Below are 19861 nucleotides of genomic sequence, written 5' to 3' on the forward strand. Positions count from 1 at the left end.
GACTAGGGCCTGGTCTACGTTACCAAGTTTTGCCAGTATAGCTGTGTCAGCTAGGAGTGTGCGGGGAAAAAAATCACAGGCCCTCGGCTCGCTTAGGTGGTTCCCTGCTCATCTGGCTGGCTTCTGAGGGGCCCCTTTCCCAGGGTATGTCTACACTGCAATTAAGCATCTGTAGCTGACCTGTGTCAACTGACTTGGGCTTATGGGGCTCGGGCTACTGGGTTGTAAAACTGCAGTGTAGACGTTCAGACTTTGGCTGGAGCCTGAGCTCCAGCAACCCACAAAGGGGGAAGGTCCCAGAGTCCAGGTTCCAAACTTCTATGCTGCAATTTTGCAGCCCTGCAGCCTGAGCCCTGCAAACCTGAGCCAGCTGACATGGGCCTGCCACAAGTGTTTAACTGCAGTGTAGACGTACCCTCAAGCGCCTAACTCTCCATGTGCATTGTATTACTCCTGGGGGAATTCTGCGCACAACATTTTAAAATTCTGCAAATTTTATTTGTCAAAATAACAATATAATCCTGCCCGTTTCAATTATTTTGGTAACTTATTTCAAAATACCTGTCAACAAATATGTACAATACAGACAAAAAAAAGATTCAGGAAATGTTTTTTGACAAAGAGATTCCTTACTAGGCATATTAATGCAGATATTTGAGTAATAATTTACTTAACCTACAACGTTTACAGAAATGTGTTTCCTGGACTCCCCAGAAGCAGTGCAGAGGCTTGGAGGTGTCAGGAGGAGCTGAGGGAAAGGGAAGTAATTGCTGGAAAAGAGCCTGGGAGTGAACCTGGAGGACTGTTGGACGTGGGTAGGAGAAGTACAGAACAAGGGTTTTTTTTTTGGGAGGGGGATTGTTAGGGAGGTGGGGGAACCTCCCCTATGCAGACCCTGGCTGACCCCTAACCTCTCCCATTCAGTCAGGCACATCTGCCCCCTCCCCATGTGTCCCTGCACCCCCTACCCCTGTCCTCATCCATCCCTGCACCACCTCATTCCCATGTGTTCCTGCACCCCACTCAGCTACCCTCTTCCTCATTCCCTTGTGCCCCTGCATTACCCTTTGTGGGGACTGACCGGTATAGATTTAATTTGTTTTGTTTGATTATGTTTATGTATAAATGAAGATAAGGTATGTAGATTATGAAGTAGCCTTGTTATTCAGTAGAGATTAAACTGCTATTAATTATTAGTTATTATTATAAAATGTTATAAAGTTGGTGCTTAAGAATTCAATTTGTTCCTTTTGTTCTTTTCAGGCTTGATTGTGGGGGCGGCTGACCCTGTGAAATCCTTGCTGGAAATCCTCAGTGTCTGAATTCTGGCTCTCCATGGACTTTTCTCTAGGAATTGTGTTGAAGTGCTAGGAGAGGAGAGGTAAAGCAAACTCTAGCCCAGCAGTTCTTAACCAGGGGTCTGAGACCCCCCTGGGGGGCCGTGAGCTGTCTTGTGGCTGAAGTGCAGGGCCTCAAGCCCTAGCACCCCCATGGATCTGAAACCGGAGCATAGCTGCAGGGAGCTCTGAGCCTGGATGCCCCCTGTGCCCTGAGTCCTGGTGCTCCCCACCAGGCTGAAGCCCCGAGCCCAGGCACCCCTGCGGGGCTGAAGCTGTGAGCGGAGCCATGGGTCTGAAGCCCTGAGCCTGGTGCCCCTGTAGGGCAGAAGCCCAAAGTCCCCCCTGACCCCGCAGCTGAAGCCCCATCTCTCCCACACCTGGTGGGTGAAGTCCACAGCCTCAACCTCCTCCCCTGCAGCTAAAATCCTGAGCCCTACAGGGGCTAAAGCCTCGAGTCTCCCCACCCCTGGTGGCAGAAGCCAGGAACCCTGAGCATCCCCCCCGCCACCTCCCACTGGGCCTTGGAGTTTTTATAGTATGTTGGGGGGGGACCTCAGAAAGAAAACGTTAGAGAACCCCTGCTGTAGCCCACCTAAAACTTACATGAACACAACAGGGATGGAACCATACTCAACGCAAATGTGTTTAAACATCCATTTGAAATGAATGGGCATGGAAATAGTTTGTACTGTTTGCCCATCTCTAGTTATATGTGTTCAAAGCTTCTTTGCTGACGGTGACAATTTCTTAACAAGTTCACCCCAATCCTAAATGTAACAAACCATTTCTCAGGGCATTAGAGAGAAAACCAGACATTCACGACCTTAGTCACCTCTCACTTAATGTCAGTCTTACAATGGTATAAATCAGATTGACTTCATGAGAGTTGCTCTTGTTTTATATTGGTTCACAAACTCTATAATTAACTAAATATCTTATTGCTGCAGAATTGGCTAATCTTTCCAAAAATGACTAATCTAGAATCAGTAGAACTGCTGCGGTGTCTGAGTGTGTAAAAGTTCTGCACTATTCTGTTTTCTTTTGGGTCAGGATCCCCAGTACTGAATAGCAATCCTAACCATCTGCCTATTGGCCTGTTAGATAGCCTCAATCTGACTCAACCACTGAAAGTCAGACTGTACCAGGGACTAACAATTTTTCTCTAAAATGATTTTATCATTTGACTTGAGACGAAAGAGAAAAGTGGTTTAATGCGCAAGTTCCCTCTCCCATCACTGAAGAAATACAGAGAAAGCCATTGGGGAAACAACTGGGGACTGGTATCATTGGCCTGTGAGTGGATCACGTACAGGAACTCATCTGTAACAATAAAATCATAATAAATAGATAAATAGCAGTTTCGGTAAAAATGCCTTTCTTGAGGTCCTTGTTTGGTAGACCTCGGAGTTGATGTTTACTAACTAGCTGTGTCTGAGGCTCACAGCTAAGTGGCAGATCCTATGTATTGCTTGGAATACCTCCAGGGATGAGGATAAAGTTATGTGAAGGAGACTTTGTCCACAAGGTATTGAGAGCTCACAAGTGGAAAAAAATAAGATTCTGTATGAACATGTTCTTGAACTGCATTGATTCAAAATTTCCAGTCCACCATCTCCAAGCTGTAGGCGACCTCCCTCAGGTGAGTTCACAGAACACTGCTATTGCCTCGGGGACTACCTCTCCCCCCGCCCCAACCCCCGGGCAATACTGCCAGAGTTACAATTGGAAGAGGCGCTCAGACTAGATTCCCCTTAATTAAAAAGAGAGGGGGGCAGGTCATGGAGCATTCTCTGTGAGGGGCTCTTCACTCTGGAACATGCTTCCCTCTACTCCACTGATCCAAAAAAGCCTGGTTCTACTGCCCTAGTCCAGCAGTTCTCCACCAGGGGTCTGAGGCCCTTGTTATGATTAACGGGATCATGAAACGATTGATTTCATGATTCTAAGGAAAGGAAGCAGCAAGAGCAGCATAATAAAAACAATGGACTTCAAAACAAAAGCAGACTTTCACAAACTTGGAGAACTGGTTAGGTAAGGTCCCATGGGAAGAAAATGTAAGGGAAAAAGGAGTTCAGGAGAGCTGTCAGTTTCTCCAAGAGACACTGTTAAAGGCACAACTGCAAACAATCCCAATGCAAAGGAAAGGAACAGACCAATATGGCTCCATCAGGAGCTCTTTAATGACCTGAAAATCAAAAAGGAATCCCAGAGAGTGAAAACATGGACAGATTGCTAAGGAGGTGTGCAAAAGAATAGCACAAGTAGGTAGGAACAACATTAGAAAGGCTCAGGACCGGGTTTACAATGGCACCAATGGTCCACACTAGTAAGGGACTCATAATCCTTCCCCTTACTAAAGTCGAGCAACTGTAGCTAGCTGGCTGAGGTGCGGGACTTAGGGAGGATGGTCTGGGTGCATTTTTCGCTCGGCATCGCATTGCAAACACTCCAGTCCTCCTTCCCTTCCCATCCCTGGAGCAAAGAAGCAGAGGTGGCTGCTGGAGGGGGAGAGAGGAGCAGAGACTGAGTGGCAAACACAGCCGCTCCCCTCGATCCCCAGGACAGTGGTGCTGGACCTGGAGAAGGGTAGGTTGGAAGCTGAGGGGGGTGAGATTGTGCCAGCGAGCTCACACGGCTCCTGTCCTCTCACTTGTCTGTGGCCGGATAGGCAGAGCCAGCTGCAGGAGGAGACAGTTGCTGTGTGTATGTGGAGCAGGGGCAAGTGCATGTCACGGTTGTTAGTGTACAAATCAGAGCAGGCTGGCGTGTGTGTGTATGGAGGGAGCGGTGTCTTAAGGGAGGCCTTGGATGACTGTTACTAAACTCGATAGGATTTGTCGGATATTTACTTCCCCAGCTCTTATTTAATAAGAACAGATTTCTTCCCATTCACATTGTTTGCTCTCATTAGCAAATGGGATTTTCTGTTCACTAGATCTTTCTGTCCTGGATTAGATTTCCTGCCTCTTTGAATCCATTAGTTTCTGTATTTTCTGTTCTCCCAGCATGTCCACTGTCTGTCATCTCCTGTTATGTATTTACCTCTTGCCTATTTCACCCTCACACACACCCTCTCCTCTCCAACTCCACCCCCCCTTTATGGCTCTAAATCTGTTGTTAATGACTAAGAGCTCACAGCTTTGCTAAACTGCTTCACAAAGGGCGTCTTCTTGGCTTATTGTGGAAAAGGATTTACTTTTTAAATGAGGCTGGAAACAAAAGGGGGTCTGTGTATGTAGAAATGAGAGAGCTGACTGCTTGCAAGTTTAGATAAACCATTGCTTATTGTCAAGACTTGCTAGAATTTCATTTGGACTCACTTGGGAGCAGGGAGGGAGGCAGTGTTTTCGGAAAGATTGAAAGACTATGGCCGTGTCTACACTACCAAGTTTTGTCGCCAAAACTGCCGTTTGTTGACCCAAACAGTGAGTGCATGATATGATTGAGACACTGCAAGGTGACTTTTGTTGGGGAGAATGCCCGGTTTTGGCGACAAAATACATCCACCCTCAAGAGGGATTTACGTCTTTTCCCTCCACATTGTTGTCGACAAAGTGCAAGTGTAGACACCATGCTTCATTTCATCGCTTTAATTGATCTCCAGGAGATGTCCCACCATGCCCATCCTGTCCACTCTGGTCAGCAGTTTGAACTCCACTGCCCTGCAGCCAAGTAAACAACTCCCCATTAGAAGCCCCAGGAATTTTTAAAATTCCATTTCCTGTTTGCTTGGCATGGAGAGGTCTCAACACATCTTCCCAGGTGAGCATAGTAGTTTATTGCACCAAACGCTTTCCCGCATGGACAATTGCAGAGCTGTTGGATCTGCTCAGTACATGGGGAGAGGAGGCTGTGCAGTCCCTGCTGCATTTGAGCCGCAGGAATTGGGATATCTGTGGGCAGATATCTCGAGGCTTGTGCGAAAAGGGCTATGATTGAGATACGCAGCAGTGCAGAGTGAAGATAAAGGAGCTGAGGCAAGTGAAACAAAAGGCAAGGGAGGCAAACCACCACTCAGGTGCTTCACCTAAGACCTGCCGGTTTTATAAGGAGCTGGATGCTATCCTTGGTGGCAACCCCACCTCCATTGCCAAGAACCACATGGATACTTTCGGAGGCCACGGAAAGAGGAGTGAACCCAGAGGATGAAGTTATTGATGAAGAGGTGGAGTCAGATCATAGAATCATAGAATATCAGGGTTGGAAGGGATCTCAGGAGGTCATCTAGTCCAACCCCCTGCTCAAAGCAGGACCAATCCCCAATTTTTGCCCCAGATCCCTAAATGGCCCCCTCAAGGATTGGAAGCAACGCTTATATTGATCCATAAGCATTCAGGAGGTGTCAGTGACTCAGAAACAGGTAATGCCCTTTTTTGACAGAGTACCCAGTCCTCCATCCCTTTTGCCTATTCAATCCTTCCTAAATAGCTTATAACAAGTGATTTTAACATTCCAGTCATGCCAGTCTTCCCACCACAGCTCAGTAATACCAACTAAGTCCAGTTTATGCTCGTAAACAAACAATTCCAATTTCTCTTGCTTATTATCCAGGCTCCCAGCATTAGTGTATAGACAGGTGAATGCAGGCCTGGTGGTGAAAAAACTCTGCCGAAGAGGGCAAGGTAGAATGGCTCAGGTTGACTTGGAACCCCTCACTCTGCCTAGGGGGCCTGGAACTGGCCAGAGCAGCCCAGAAATTGGAGCAATCCAGCCAGGAACTTAAAGTTGCTTCTGCTTGGTGAAATCCTTGGGAGTGAATCTGCCATGTGGCACAGCTGCCCCTACAGGCTCAGGGGTACAGTCACCTCACCTCAACCAAGGCCAGCAGGGCAATATAATTAGATGTAGTTCCACAGAGTTTTTAATTGGTTGGTAAACTTTGTTGGGTTCTTCAGGAGCTTTTAGTCAAAAAATGTTATGTCAATGTCAGTCATTATCATTATCACTAACTTTCAGAGCCCTGGCAAAATGCCATCAAAGGCCTTGCGGGGTTACCTTTGCTATGATGACAGTGGGAGCAGAGTCTGAATGAATTCTCTGCTGACATCTAGTGATGAGCTGTGGAAGAGGACTTCAGGAGTTGATCTTGTTTGCATGGGCAGACCCACCCTGCGTAGGTGCTCAGCACGATGGGATTACTTGCCCAAATGATCTATTTTGGCCAGTTTTGGATCCCCAGTCTCCTTGTTATGGGGCAGGATTAATAAGAGGTTGTTATCCTTGTTGTGTGAATCGAGGGTAGCAGAACTATACCTGGCATAGCCTGATGGAAGGACTCACCCTCAACTAAAATGGCACTCGCTAGGCAGGGAGGGGACATGGGCCCCAAATCTGGGGGATAGGGGTTGGCAGGCACTTATATTTTTTTGTGGTGAGGGCCCTGTTTAAGGGTTGTAGATACACAGTGGAGAGAAAAAGGTCAAATAGTAATAACAGAGCTAATTTAGACTCAACTGAGAGTCTTGTTACACATTACAGAGTTGAAATCACTGATATCTAGGTCTAAGTATTAGACCTGCTTTGGGACAGTGTCTCTGATGCAAGAGGCTGCCCAGTGTGCACCAGCAGTCAGGCTCCACAACTAACAGCTGAAATCAATGAGAGCTGTGTAAGCGGTAGCCCCTGAAGACATCTTGGTGAGCAGCGTGGCTGAAGGAGAGACTTGGCAAGTGGCCAGCAGGGTGGTTGGTGGAGAGGGTCAGAGCAGAGCCCCGTAGAGAGTGAGTGCCTGAGCGCCTGAGCAGTGGAATGAGTAAGGTGCCTCCTTACCCTCCACCCCAGGGTGGGAGGTAAACTCTGCAGATGCACCTCTGAATTCTGGGTCTGCACTGACCCAGGACAGCAACTGTGAGTGGGGTACAGAGAAGGGACAGGCATATTAAAGGGATTTTTGGGTTCCTGGACTTCAAAACCTGAGGGGAAAAGGACCACTGCCCAACTTACTTGGAGGTGGGTCTTTTGCTCATGGTTTATGTTTATGAACCCTAGTTGTGGTGTTTTCCCAAATTAATGCCAAGTTACTTCCCTCCTTTTAGTAAAAGTTTTTTTTTACACTCAGACTCTGTGCTTGCGAGAGGGGAAGTATTGCCTCTTAAAGGTGCCCAGGGGGTGGTATGTAATTGTCCCAGGTCACTGAAGCTCGAGCTGGTTTTGTGTTGTATTGTTGAAAAGGAGCCCCTAGCTACTGAACCCCGCCCTTGTTGCTGCCAACTCTGATGGGCAGAAGGGTTACAACGGAATACGATTGTTTATCAGTTCTCAGTAGATAATGAGCCCAAACCACAAAGTTTGGAGCTGAATTTCCCAATAGCTTGAACTGTTCAGATCACAGGCTTTGGTTCAGGCCATTATAGGCCCGCTGGCTTCCAGATCAAACTATCCAAGGGCTAGAGATGTTCAGATAGGGAGTTTAGATACAGTCCCATTTCTGGTTGTCAGTAAAATTACAAGGCCAAATTCTCTCAAGTTATGCCATAACCAGTCCATTGGCTTCAGTGCAATTGCACCAGTGTTAAGAGGTTAGGCCATACCATTTATTTACTGATTACATATTAAATACATGTAAATAAATACGGAGTTGAAAACAGACTGTCCCCAATAGACAGTTGTATATTTCACCTGATAGAATCTGAACTGCTAAAGACAGCTCACTTGTAATGAAAGAGGCTATGCACACTTTTCCCCCATTGATGCTTTTTTAATGAGAAGCTTTGCCAAGCAACAAAACAAAAAATTCCTGCAATCAGTTTACTTCCACAAACAGCAGATTAAGAACCAGTTCTAAGCTTAGGGATACAAAGTAACTTGCATTCTAACAGCAGGTTTTTGAGGGCAAGTAACAGATGCAAAACCTGCTGTGACTGGATAGATTATTTCAATACAACAGAAAATGATAGTGGGGTAAAAAACTATGCAACAGCCGATTGAAAAGGAAATTTGTTTTTCTTCTCCAAAAATATTACTGATAGTTACTCATTTTTGACCCAGAGCAGTTAACTAAAGTTTGGGGCCGTGCAGATTGATTCCATTAGGAGGATAAATTGATGATGAAGTCATCTGTCCTTGATACAACCCTGTTGATTTTTAGAGTGTACAAAGTCCTCTTTCCCTGAACACAGGAGGGATTAAACAGAAAATAGTTACTTTGCTTACAGCATCAAGCCTTCTTGCTCACAGCTCCAAGCCTTTTCCAGGCAGCACTCTGCCCAAAAGCTCTGTCATTTAGCGTTTTCTGAAGGTCATGCTACTAATGTTTCTGTTGCTACATCTGGTAATTCCTTCTCTGTCCCTTCTACTGTTTCTCTCACCAAACAATAATCAGCGAAACCCCACTGCTCACATGTGCCTTTAGTTTAGGTGGTGACAATGTGCCTCTGTTTGGGATGGAGAATGCTACCCAGCTACATAAAGGAGCGTCTTACAACAATCTGAAATGTAGGGCAGCAGGTACAACACTGCTGTAATGGATTGGGTTTGAAAGTGGGGCATGTAAAACAGACTCCTAAGGAGCTGACACGTATAATTTAACTAACCTGCCAAGTGTGCTGTAGCAGTAAAGAAAGCAAATACGGTGCATAGGTACACGCATAAAGGGGGAAGAAAGTCATATGGAAAATCTTAGTGATATGATATATAACTAATATTAAACTCCCTCATCTGCCATGCAGTAGTGTTTTTGGTTACTGTTACCTGAGTTAACAAGAGCCAGAGGGATGATATGGTAAAGGTTCAAAGAAGGGCAATGAGAATGGTTACTATTAGAATATTGAGAATGGCTGGCCTTTTACAATGCCACACCCATGCACCAACTCCCTTGTCCCAATTTTGTATAAAAAATTAGTCAGTGGAAGGGAAACTTGTACTTGGATCTCCCACAGCCCAGTTGAATGCCCTTACCAGAGGACTATGGAGTCCAGCTCATGTTTTCTGTGGCCTAATGATTTATATTTATGCAAAGTGGAACAGATTCAACAGGCGAGACAGAGAGACCCTGCACCCAAATATCTCATAGCCCCATGCTTAGGGCACTCACCTGAGACCTGGGGTCAAATCCCTACTCCACATGAGGCAGAAGAGGCATTACCCCAGGTCTAGCACTTCCTGGGTAAGTACTCTAATCAGTGGGCCAACAGCAGGCACTATCTCATATGTTTTGAGAAAGGGCTTAGATACCTACCTCCAGCAGAGGGCTCACAGCTGTGAGTCCTGAACAGAGAGAAGCACCCACAGCAGCCCCGAGTTAGGTGCCTAATTCCCTTTGAGGGATGGGGCGTAGACCACACCCCTTGCCTCAGCATTTCCTGTTGGCTAGTTTAGGTGACTGCCAACTCAGCTTGCTGGCTTCTGTGAATCTCACTCTTAGGTGACTAACTCTCCCTGTGCATTGTATAGGGAGCCTGGGTATTTACTCAGGGCTGTGGATGGCACAAGGCGGCAGGAGTTAGGCGTTGCAACATGGGTTTAAGTCCCCTTTGCAGATCTAGCACAAAGGGACAGCTTTGAACTACCCTCTCTCTCTTTCTTTCAAAGTGTCAAGCTGCCCATTCACCAATCATCTGTGGACTCTCAGCAACTTTTAACCCATTTTACTCCCAGTCCTGCAAAACTTTAGTAGACAGAACTTCCATGAATTCATTGGCACTACTGACATGAGTAAAGTGAGCAGGATTTTGTTAGAGGTATGGTATGTTAGCCACTACATATGTTAGGCACAGTATACACCTTGTTAATAGAATCATAGAATATCAGGGTTGGAAGGGACCTCAGGAGGTCATCTAGTCCAACCCCCTGCTCAAAGCAGGACCAATCCCCAACTAAATCATAAATAAATAAATGCTGAATGCTTGATTTTGCATTTCCCCCCCTTTTTCTATTTCCCCCATTTTTGGTTTTGCATTTTCCCCATTCCCTCCCCCCATTTTTCTAATTTCAAACTTTTTCTCTTCTTTCCCCCCTCCCCCTTTTTGCCATAGAGTGTGATAATATAAACCATGGCCAGGGTAGGATTTTTGCTTTTCTCCTCTGCTTTTTCTGGGTCCCCCTCCCGCCCCCCCACTTCTGCTCTGTAACTTTTCAGAATGGCTCCATGTTTGGAATAGTTACCCAGGGGCCAAAGGGAAAATGAGAGTTGGGCCCAGACCCTCCAAGGTATTTAGGCACCTAACTCCCACTGAAATCACTGGGCCCTTAGCGACCACCTGTGCAGATAACCCCCTCAGCGTAGCTTCAGATATAGCGGGGGGAAGAGTGTTTCTGTCGGTGTAGCTAACATTGTTAGGGGACATGGTTTCCTCCACAGGGAGAACAACTGCTTCCGTCGGTGTACGCTGTGTGTACACTCGGAGACTATGTTGGTAACGGTTCTGTAGTGTAGCCAGAGCCACGCTTTCGTTTTCCTGTTCAGTGATTTTGGCGGAGTTGGAGATGTTTTGAAAAGTTGAAAATAGGTATTATGTGCATGGTTTTAATATGATATATGTGTGTGTGCTGGGACATTATGTTTACTGGGCACAAGCAAACAATATGCATTTTAATAGAGCTAAATGTAATGTATACATCTAGGAACAAAGAATGTAGGCCATACCTACAGAATGGGAGACTCTATCCTGGGAAGCAGTGACCCTGAATGAGATCTGGGGGCTATGGTGGATAATCAGCAGAACAGTAGTTCTTTTGGCCAGTGTCACACTGGGAGCTTATGCAATCCTGGGATGTGTGAACAGGGAAATGCCAAGTAGGAGTTGAGAGGTTATTTTACCTCTCCACTGGCACTGATGCAACTGCTACTGAAATACTGTGTACAGTCCTGGTGACCACAAGTCCAGACAAATGTTGATTAATTGGAGAGGATTCAGAGAAGAGCCATGAGAATGATTCAAGGATTAGAAAACTTATAATGACAGACTCAAGGAGCTCAATCTATTTGGCTTAACAAAAAGAAGGTTAAAGGGTGGCTTGATTACAGGCTATAAGTACCTAGAGAGGGAACAAATATTTAATTTGAGTTCTTCAATCTAGCAGAGAAAGATATAACACAATCCAATGGCTGGAAGTTGAAGCTAAACAAATTCTGACTAGAAATAAGGCGTGGATCTTTAATTGTGAGTGTATTTAACCATTGGCTTTAATCAAAGGTCATGGAGAAAAATTCTGTGGCTAGATTTAGTGATAGTAATAACGAACCTATATTGGATGAAAGATGCTAGATCAGATAGTTCCTGAAGTCTTTACAAGCTTTATTAAATGACTGAATAAAACTATCTACTGCATTATTGCAGTACTGAGCGTGGGGTTTAGAACCCAAACTCTCAAGAAATGCAGAAGTTGAAGCTCCCACAAAAACATTAACTTGCCCACATTGCACATCCTGTGTTAAGTCATGGCATACATTGAGCAATATACACAGTTATATATTGGTAGGGCAGAAGGAATACACCTGTGCCTAGGGCACAGAATTGGAAGTATGGAGACATGGGTTCTAACTTCTAATCCTATATCTGCCCTAGGCTTCCTGTGTGACCATGGGCAGCCATGAAAGCCAAGAGTGCTGACTGATTTGGGGCGTCAACCTGGGAACACCTTGGGCTTGGTTTTCAGAAGTGCTGAGCACCCATAAATTCAAGGTGGAGTCAATGGAAATAAGGGTGTGTATGGCTAAATTAACATTTCTGAAATGCATTCTGTTCTCCAATTAGAAAGCAGCTATAGAAGTGCAAAATATTACTCTCTCTCAAAGGTACTGTAACATGGGCCATATAAGTATCTGAACACTTCATGATCCTTAACATACTTATCCTGACAACAGCCCTGTGGGGGAGGGAACTGCTATTATCTCCATTTCACTGATGGGGAAACTGAGGCACAGACAGACCAAGTGGCTTGCCCAAGCTCACACAGGAAGTCTGTGGCAGAATAGGGAATAGAACTCAGATCTTCTAAGTCCCAGGCTAAACCCCCCAACCACTGGACCAGCCTTCCTATCTAATCAATACAGTATTAAATATGTAATTGAATATAATAAGGGTATTATATTAAACTACATAATTAATAAGAGAAGAGTAGAGAACATTATGGATGTACAATATGGATGAGTTCATTGTTGCAGAAAGCTGAAATTTATCAATTTCCTGCAGAGACGACCCAAGCCTGCAGACAGCTTCATCCATGTGAGCATGCTTAGTACAAGCCAAGCCACAAATTTGGGGAGGCAGTTTTTGGTCACAAAAGTGTAACCCTAACATTGCCTTAACAGAGATTTTCACATTTATTTTCTTTTTTTAATTTAAAAAAAGTGAGAAAAAGACTTTAAAATTGAGGAAAAAGTTTGAAAACCCTTGAGGCATCCTAAACTTTTAAGTCCATTAAATTTTTAAAGTAGTACAAGCTTTTAAGTATTTTAAATCCTTTAAATGCATAGGTGCTAAAAGCTCCCTTAAATCCTCCAGATTTAGGAGTGTGAATTAAGGGCCTGGAGGACTGATGCAGACACTAGAGCAGCGGTTCTCAAACTGTAGGCCAGGACCCCAAAGTGGGTCATGACCCCCTTTGAATGGGGTTGCCAGGCCTGGCTTAGACTTGGTGGGGCAGTGGGGCTGAAGCCAGAGACCCACTGCCCAGGGCCAAAGCCAAAGCCTGAGGGCTTCAGCCCTGGGTGGTGGGGCTCAGGTTGCAGGCCCCCTGCCTGGGGCTGAAGCTCTTGAGCTTCAGCTTTGGCCCCCCTTCCCAGAGCGGTGGGGCTTGGGCTTTGACCCCCAACTCAGGGAAATGGGGCATGGGCAGGCTCAGGCGTCAGTCCTCCTTCCTGGAGTCATGAAGTAATTTTTGTTGTCAGAAGTGGATCACAGTGCAATGAAGTTTGAAAACCCCTGCACTAGATTGTAGATTATGAGGCAGCCGCTGGGTACTACTTTGAAACCAGGGTTAAAAAAATCCTTCTTGGGGTACTGCTGACTCATCCTACCGGAAATGTCTCATTCTTGGTGCTCATGACAATGCATCTGATGAGCAATTTTCCACCTTTGGAATAGGAAATTTGTTGGTGATTACCTGAAAATGTCCTCTCTTCAAGTCATAAGGTCCAAAGAACTCTTACAAGGGTTCTTCAGCTTGCTTGAAGTTTAGGGGCAAAGCCAGACCTGCTAGTCACAGGGAACAGGGGAATGCCCTACCTTTTGAAGGTCTCTCCAGTTGAAATAACTACCACAGCCAAGATAATTCAAATCTACTTTCCTAACTTAAAGGTTGTGTTAGCTATACTTTGAGGAAAAAGTACAGCAGACTTTTCTTACTGCAGAGTATAGGAAATTCCCACTAGTGACAACAAACCCAAATTCTTCATTGTCAGTTTTCATCTCTATTCTGAGCGATCTATTTTTCTGCAGCAGTGATTCTCAATCTTTCTAGACTACCATACCCCTTTCAGGAGTCTGATTTGTCTGAGTACCCTAATATTCACCTCACTTAAAAACTCGAGCTTCGGCTTTCTGCTCTGGGTCCCAGTGAGTCTAACACTCGCCCACAGTTTAAGAACTCCTAATATAGTATATAGAACAGTATAAACATGTCTTTGTATGAAATTTTAGTTTGTACTCACTTTGCCAGTGCTTTTTGTGTAGCTTGTTGTAAAACTAGGCAAATGTCTAGATGAGTTGATGTACCCCCTGGAAGATCTCTGTGTGCCCCCAGGGGTACATGTATCCCTGGTTGAGAACCACTGATCTGCAGGGTGGCCCAGATCTGTGGACATTATTACGCAAAGGAAATTTTCAGATAAACATGGATAAATATTCCTATTCTTCACACAGCTCCAGCACAATAGGATTTTCATAGCATTGTGTCTCCAGTGTGGGAAGCAGGATCATCCTTTAAATGTGGACATTCCAAACGAGGTATGTTTTATTACTGTATGTGTAACCCTTCTGCCAGGTGGAGCCAGCAGCAAGCAGGGCTGGGTTCAATATTTAGGGGTTCCTTTTCAACAATACAACACAGAACCGGCTCATGCCCCCATCCAGTAACCTGGGAAAATTACACACCACCCCTGGGTGCCTCTGAAGGGGAATACTTCCCCTCTCACAAGCAGAGAGTCTGACTGTAGAAAAGAAACTTTTAATGAAAGGAGGGAAATCACCCAACATTAATTAGGGAAAATGCCACAAGCAGGATTCATAATCATAAAACTGTGAGCAGGACACCTACCCCAGAGTGCATGGGGCAGCGTCTTCTGCCTCATGTTCTTGAGTTCTACAACCAAAAGTTCCTTTTTTTTGCCCTCCCCTCTGCTCCCTCACCATACCCCACTCACAGTGGTTGTCCTTTGTAAGTGAGGACCCAGGGTTCAGAGGTGCATCTGTGTGAGTTCACCTGCCACCCAGGGAAGACGGCACCTTGCTTGCTCCGCCATCTGAGCACTTGCTCTGGCTGGCTGCCCCGCCAGCCGCTACTCCTCGGCGCCTGGCTGCCCTGCCAGCCACAATTCCTCTCTGCTGGCTGTGGTTCCTTGCAGCCTGCCTCACCAGCTGCTTGTTGCCTTGCCAGCTACTTGTTAGCCAGCTGTCAGTCAGCTTCTGCTGCCACCTGCCTCTCTGCTGTGACCGCTGCACATCAGTCTCTTGGTAATTTTCAGCTCTTTGCAGGCTAGGCAGAAACACTGCCCCATCTCAAGTGATTTCAGCTCTCAGTGATTTTTTTAGCTCTTAGCAGGCTGGGCAGAAACACAGTCCCACCTCAACTGATCTCAGCTCTCATTGAGCATTTAAAATAACAAAGAGGCTCCTAATAAAGCCTGTTTAGCTCTTTCTTTGAAAAGTGGGGGGGAATAGGTTAAACCAGTCCAGGAATCCTTAGGGAAAATCCACACCTCCTGCCTGGGACATCTGTTCTCACCCCATCTTACTTTCCTAGGCCTCTGGCATTCGAGCCCCTGGCTTAACTAGGTCCTTTCAGATCAGGGTGATCCCCTTATTTGGGACCGGTTAAGTGCAGTTCTGCTCCCCTTTATTCATACAATAATGACAACAACATTGGTAACAGCATTTTACTACTCCTGCATTCAGTACGAAAGTGATTTGTCATCCAACACCAGCCAAAGTTGATTACTTTGAGCAACACCACTCCATCTGCTGGATAGCTAAGCAGAGTAGGTGTGTTCTTGTAAACACAGTTTGCTCCTGAAGTCTCTCCCCATCCCAGCTAGCTGTCAGGGGAGAATTCATTCAGACCCTGCTTACATCCATGGGACAAATAGAACTGCCTATTAATAAGTTTACTTGACACTTCTCACTGTAAAGCCCTGTTTTCAGTTGCTTATAACTTTGCCAAACTAACTATTTGGGCTGATATTTATATACCTCAGGCTGAAATACATATATTAAATTTCTGCTAAAATGAGGATAGGGTAAAATACATTGTTTTACCCATGGTAAGATATTCTAGTGACCTTGTCTTTGAAAAGCTCTGCTTTGAAGCAGAGAGATGTGAAACTTGGCAGGGGGTGGCCTGTGTAAGGGATAGCCCTTTTACCATCCCTGTGAAAATCAGCTCAAATTTAGCCAAGTTATAACCTTTTGAAAAAAAATTGCAATTTGTGCTTGCTCATTAGAAATTTCTTCAATTTTAGCAGCTAAGATCTCTGAAGATTACATCCTCACAGAGCATGCTTGAACCTATCATAGTTCAAAGAAAAGGAGTACTTGTGGCACCTTAGAGACTAACCAATTTATTTGAGCATAAGCTTTCGTGAGCTACAGCTCACTTCATCAGATGAAGGTGTAGCTGTCGCTCACGAAAGCTTATGCTCAAATAAATTGGTTAGTCTCTAAGGTGCCACAAGTTCTCCTTTTCTTTTTGCGAATACAGACTAACACGGCTGTTACTCTGAAACCTATCATAGGTCAGATTGCTGACTAGACTGTGCATGTACCATCCACACAGAGCGAGAAATCAGGCTTCAGCCCAGAGCTACAGGAGCAAAGCTGGACTTTCCCCATAATGGCTGCTCCAGACTGGGGTAGGGCCAAGCTCTGGAAATGAGAGCAGGGAGCTTGTCTCTTCTGTGCCCTCAATGATCCCCCTGTTGCAATTCATTCAGCATGGAGGAGGAAACTACCCAATTTGAATGCAGATGGAACAAAAGCCAGACCAGGGGAGTGAAAGGAGTAGGTTGGGACAAGGAATGTGGTGAGATTGGGTGTGACGTTATCTGATTAGAGTATGACCATGCAAATCATTGTTGCTACCACTGCTATATAATTGCAACAAATCTTACATAAAGTGCGACACATGGCTAGAAAGGGTTAAGCATTCTGCAGGATAAATGACCCAGATTCAACTTTTAGAGACATGTCAGAAAAGTATGTAAATGGTAATTAGGGCCATTCCATGTTAGATAGACTAGAACTTTGAAGTGCATACCTGTATTGTTAGAGAATTAGAGGTGATACTAATTGTATGTATTTACTTATATCTTGTTAGATGTTAGTTCCTGTCTGTCTATTGATTGATTCTATTCAAAGATTGATTCAAAGATCAAAAAGGAATATTAACAGTTTAATGAATCCTGGGTGAAATAATGTCATTGTCTATATGTCTCTTTAAAGTTTGTGATAAACTGCCTAATGGATAAATTACCTTATGTTAATCCATGAAGCTAATTACTGGTAATGCTTAGGAAATAGATCTACTTCAAAGTCTCAATAATTGCCTATTGTTCACCTAAGGATTCTGACCTGTCAAAAGAAAGCCTGGAACTGTATAAAAACACCTTGAGTCCTGATCCTTTTCATCTCAGATCTGCTTAATGCTTCATGCAGGGGAATCTTAAACCATAAGGCTGAGATCTCCAGACCTAATCTGGATCACCCTGAATATGAACATTGGACTATAACCTATGGATTAATTCTAAAAGAACTCTTTGCAACTACAAAGCTCACCATCTCTACTATGAATCTAATCTCAAAACTGTACTCATGTCTATATGTATAGTGATCTTTTAACCAATAATCTCTCTTTTCTTTTTTAATAAATTTTAGTTTAGTTAATAAGAATTGGCTGTAAGCGTGTATTTGGGTAAGAGCTAGAATATTCATTAACCTGGGAGGTAATGTGTCCAATCCTTTGGGATTGGTAGAACTTTCTTATATGATGATTAAGATTTTCAGTAATCCTCATCGTATTTGACTTGGCTGTCTGGAGGCCTAAGGTTGGGTTGCTTTAATGGAACTGTGTTGTTGGCTTCTGTGTAACCAGTGAGGTATTATAGAAGCTGTTTGTGCTGGTTTGGTAAATCTAAGTATTGGAATATCCACCAGCTTTGGGGATTGTCTGCCCCATTCTTGCAGTTCATCCTAATTGAGTAACTCCAGTGTGGCTCCCTGGGACTCCAGTCACTCTGGGACTGGAGGGTGGGAGAAAAACTGTGACTGGCTCGGCAAGGAAACTGGGATTGACTAGATAAGGAAAGGGAGGAATGACTGACTGGGAGCAGGAGGGTAGGGGAGACTGGGACTGGTTGGACAAGGTGACTGGGATCCAGAAGGGGGAGACTAGACCTCAGAGCCAGTGAGGGAAATGTGAGGCAACTGGGACCCAGGCAACTGGGATGCCGGGAGACACTGAAATCAGACAAGGAGCTGGAGGCAGGGGAAGAGACTAACCCTGGATGGACAAAGAAATGGGGATTGAAACCAGCTTGGGGGTCAGAATGGGAGTGGGATGGAAGGGAGACAGATCTGACAAGGAACTGGGGTGCAGAGAGCTCAGGGTGGGACTGGCTGGGCAAAAAGACTGGGACAAGGAGCTGGAGAAGAGGTGGGGGATGACATTGAGACTGGATGAGCGTTTTAGGGAGGAAGACTAGGATTATGAGTTTGGGGGGAAGGGAGGGGAGAGAGATTGGACAAGAAGCCTGGAGAGGGAAAGTGGCACTGTTTGGGCAAGGAGATTGGGGCCAAGTAATAGAGGAAGGAGCGACAAGCTGCACAAGGAGACTGGGATAGGGGGTGAGGAGAAGGAAAGACAGAATGGGGGAGCGGGGGGGACATTAGAGGTTAGAGAGTGAGTCCAGAGGGAAAGAATAGGACTGGCTGGGCAAGGAGACTGGGATTGCAATGAGAAGCCTGAGAAATAGAGACTGAGACTAGATCAGAAAGGAGAATGGGACAGTGATAAGAACCAGGGGTGGGAAAGAGACAGGATTTGACAGGGACAGGTTGGAAGGGCAGGAGTGGGGTCAAGCAGGGGTGGGGGGAGAATGGGCAGAAGTCTGTGTCCACGAGGGAATATTTCTGAACCTCAACTGGAACCCAAGATTCCTGAGTCTGACCATTCCTCTGCTGTCAGAAAATGTCTGTGAAGCCCACTCATCCTTCTGTAGTGCTGGTCCAGACTGTGCCAGAAAGTGTCACTCCTCTGGTGAGTTTCCCCCTCCACCTCCTTCTTCTTCCTTAATATATTTTACAATTTTAATCCACTGCAGCCTTCCTCCCCTCAGAAGAAAGAATTCCCTCTTGAGTGAGGGTGTGCTGGGCTTATGTCTCCCATCCCCCAAATGAGCCCCTTCTGGGTCTCTCAAGGAAGGTACTGGCTTGGCCCTCAAGGATGGGATCTCCAGACACTCTACCCAAGGGGCGGGCAAACTTTTTGGCCAGAGGGCCACATCTGGTTGGGGAAATTGCTCTCAGGGCCATGAATGTAGGGCTGGGGCAGGGGGTTGGGGTGTGGAAGGGAGGGAGTGCAGGGTATGGGAGGGGATGCGGTGTGCAGAAAGGGGCGCAGAGCAAGTGGTTGGGGCAGAGGAGGGGTGCGGGGTGTAGGAGGGAGCTCAGAGAAGGGGGCTGGGGTGCAGGCAGGGGGCTTAGGGCAGGGAGTTGGGGGGCGGGGTGCAGGAGGGATTCGGGCTCTGGCCCGGAGTTGCTTACCTGGAGTGGCTCCAGGGGGGCAGCGGCGCACACCGGGGCCAGGGCAGGCTCCCTGCCTGCTTACCCTGGCCCCGGCACTGTGCCCGTCCAGGAAGTGGCCAGCACCACGTCCCTGCAGCCCCTGGGGGAGAGGGAGCAGAGGGCTCCGCACGCTGCCCTTGCCTGTGGCTACCTCCCCCGAAGCTCCCATTGACCGCGGTTCCCCGTTCCCAGCCAATGGGAGCTTCAGGGGAGGTACCCACAGGCAAGGGCAGCACGCAGAGCCCTCTGCCCCCCTCTTCCCCAGGGGCCACAGGGAAGTGGTGCCGGCTGGTTCCCGGACCAGCACGGGGCGCACGGCGCCACCAGGGTGGCAATCCCACAGGCTGGATCCAAAGCCCTGAGGGGCCGGATCTGGCTCGCGGGCCATAGTTTTCCCACCCCCTGCTCTACCCCCTCTAGTGCAAGGGATCCACATGAGCCAGATGTCAGCTTGGGATATGAGTAGGGATCCGCTGGGGGTAGGGGGTTGTTATAGAGGAGGCAGCATGAGGACAGAGCTGGCCCTGAAGGCCCCTTATCCACTGTCCAGCCTCAGCAGTGTCCATGCTGTGTCTGGTGCCCTCC

At 46.3% G+C, this 19861-nt stretch overlaps 1 long non-coding RNA gene across 2 annotated transcripts; it reads left to right on the forward strand.

The window, feature by feature from the left end:
• The first annotated feature begins 759 nt into the window (after positions 1-759).
• Positions 760-17294, forward strand: LOC144259598 (uncharacterized). Of its 2 annotated transcripts, XR_013344865.1 has the most exons (5): positions 760-815; positions 1264-1381; positions 11846-11983; positions 14144-14227; positions 17057-17294. It is a non-coding gene; the product is annotated as an uncharacterized LOC144259598 (long non-coding RNA). The 2 variants fall into 2 exon arrangements; XR_013344864.1 differs by lacking the exon at positions 11846-11983.
• Positions 17295-19861: the final 2567 nt, after the last annotated feature.

This window comes from Eretmochelys imbricata, chromosome 1 (assembly GCF_965152235.1).
Source record: "Eretmochelys imbricata isolate rEreImb1 chromosome 1, rEreImb1.hap1, whole genome shotgun sequence".
In the NCBI taxonomy this organism is placed as follows: domain Eukaryota; kingdom Metazoa; phylum Chordata; order Testudines; family Cheloniidae; genus Eretmochelys; species Eretmochelys imbricata.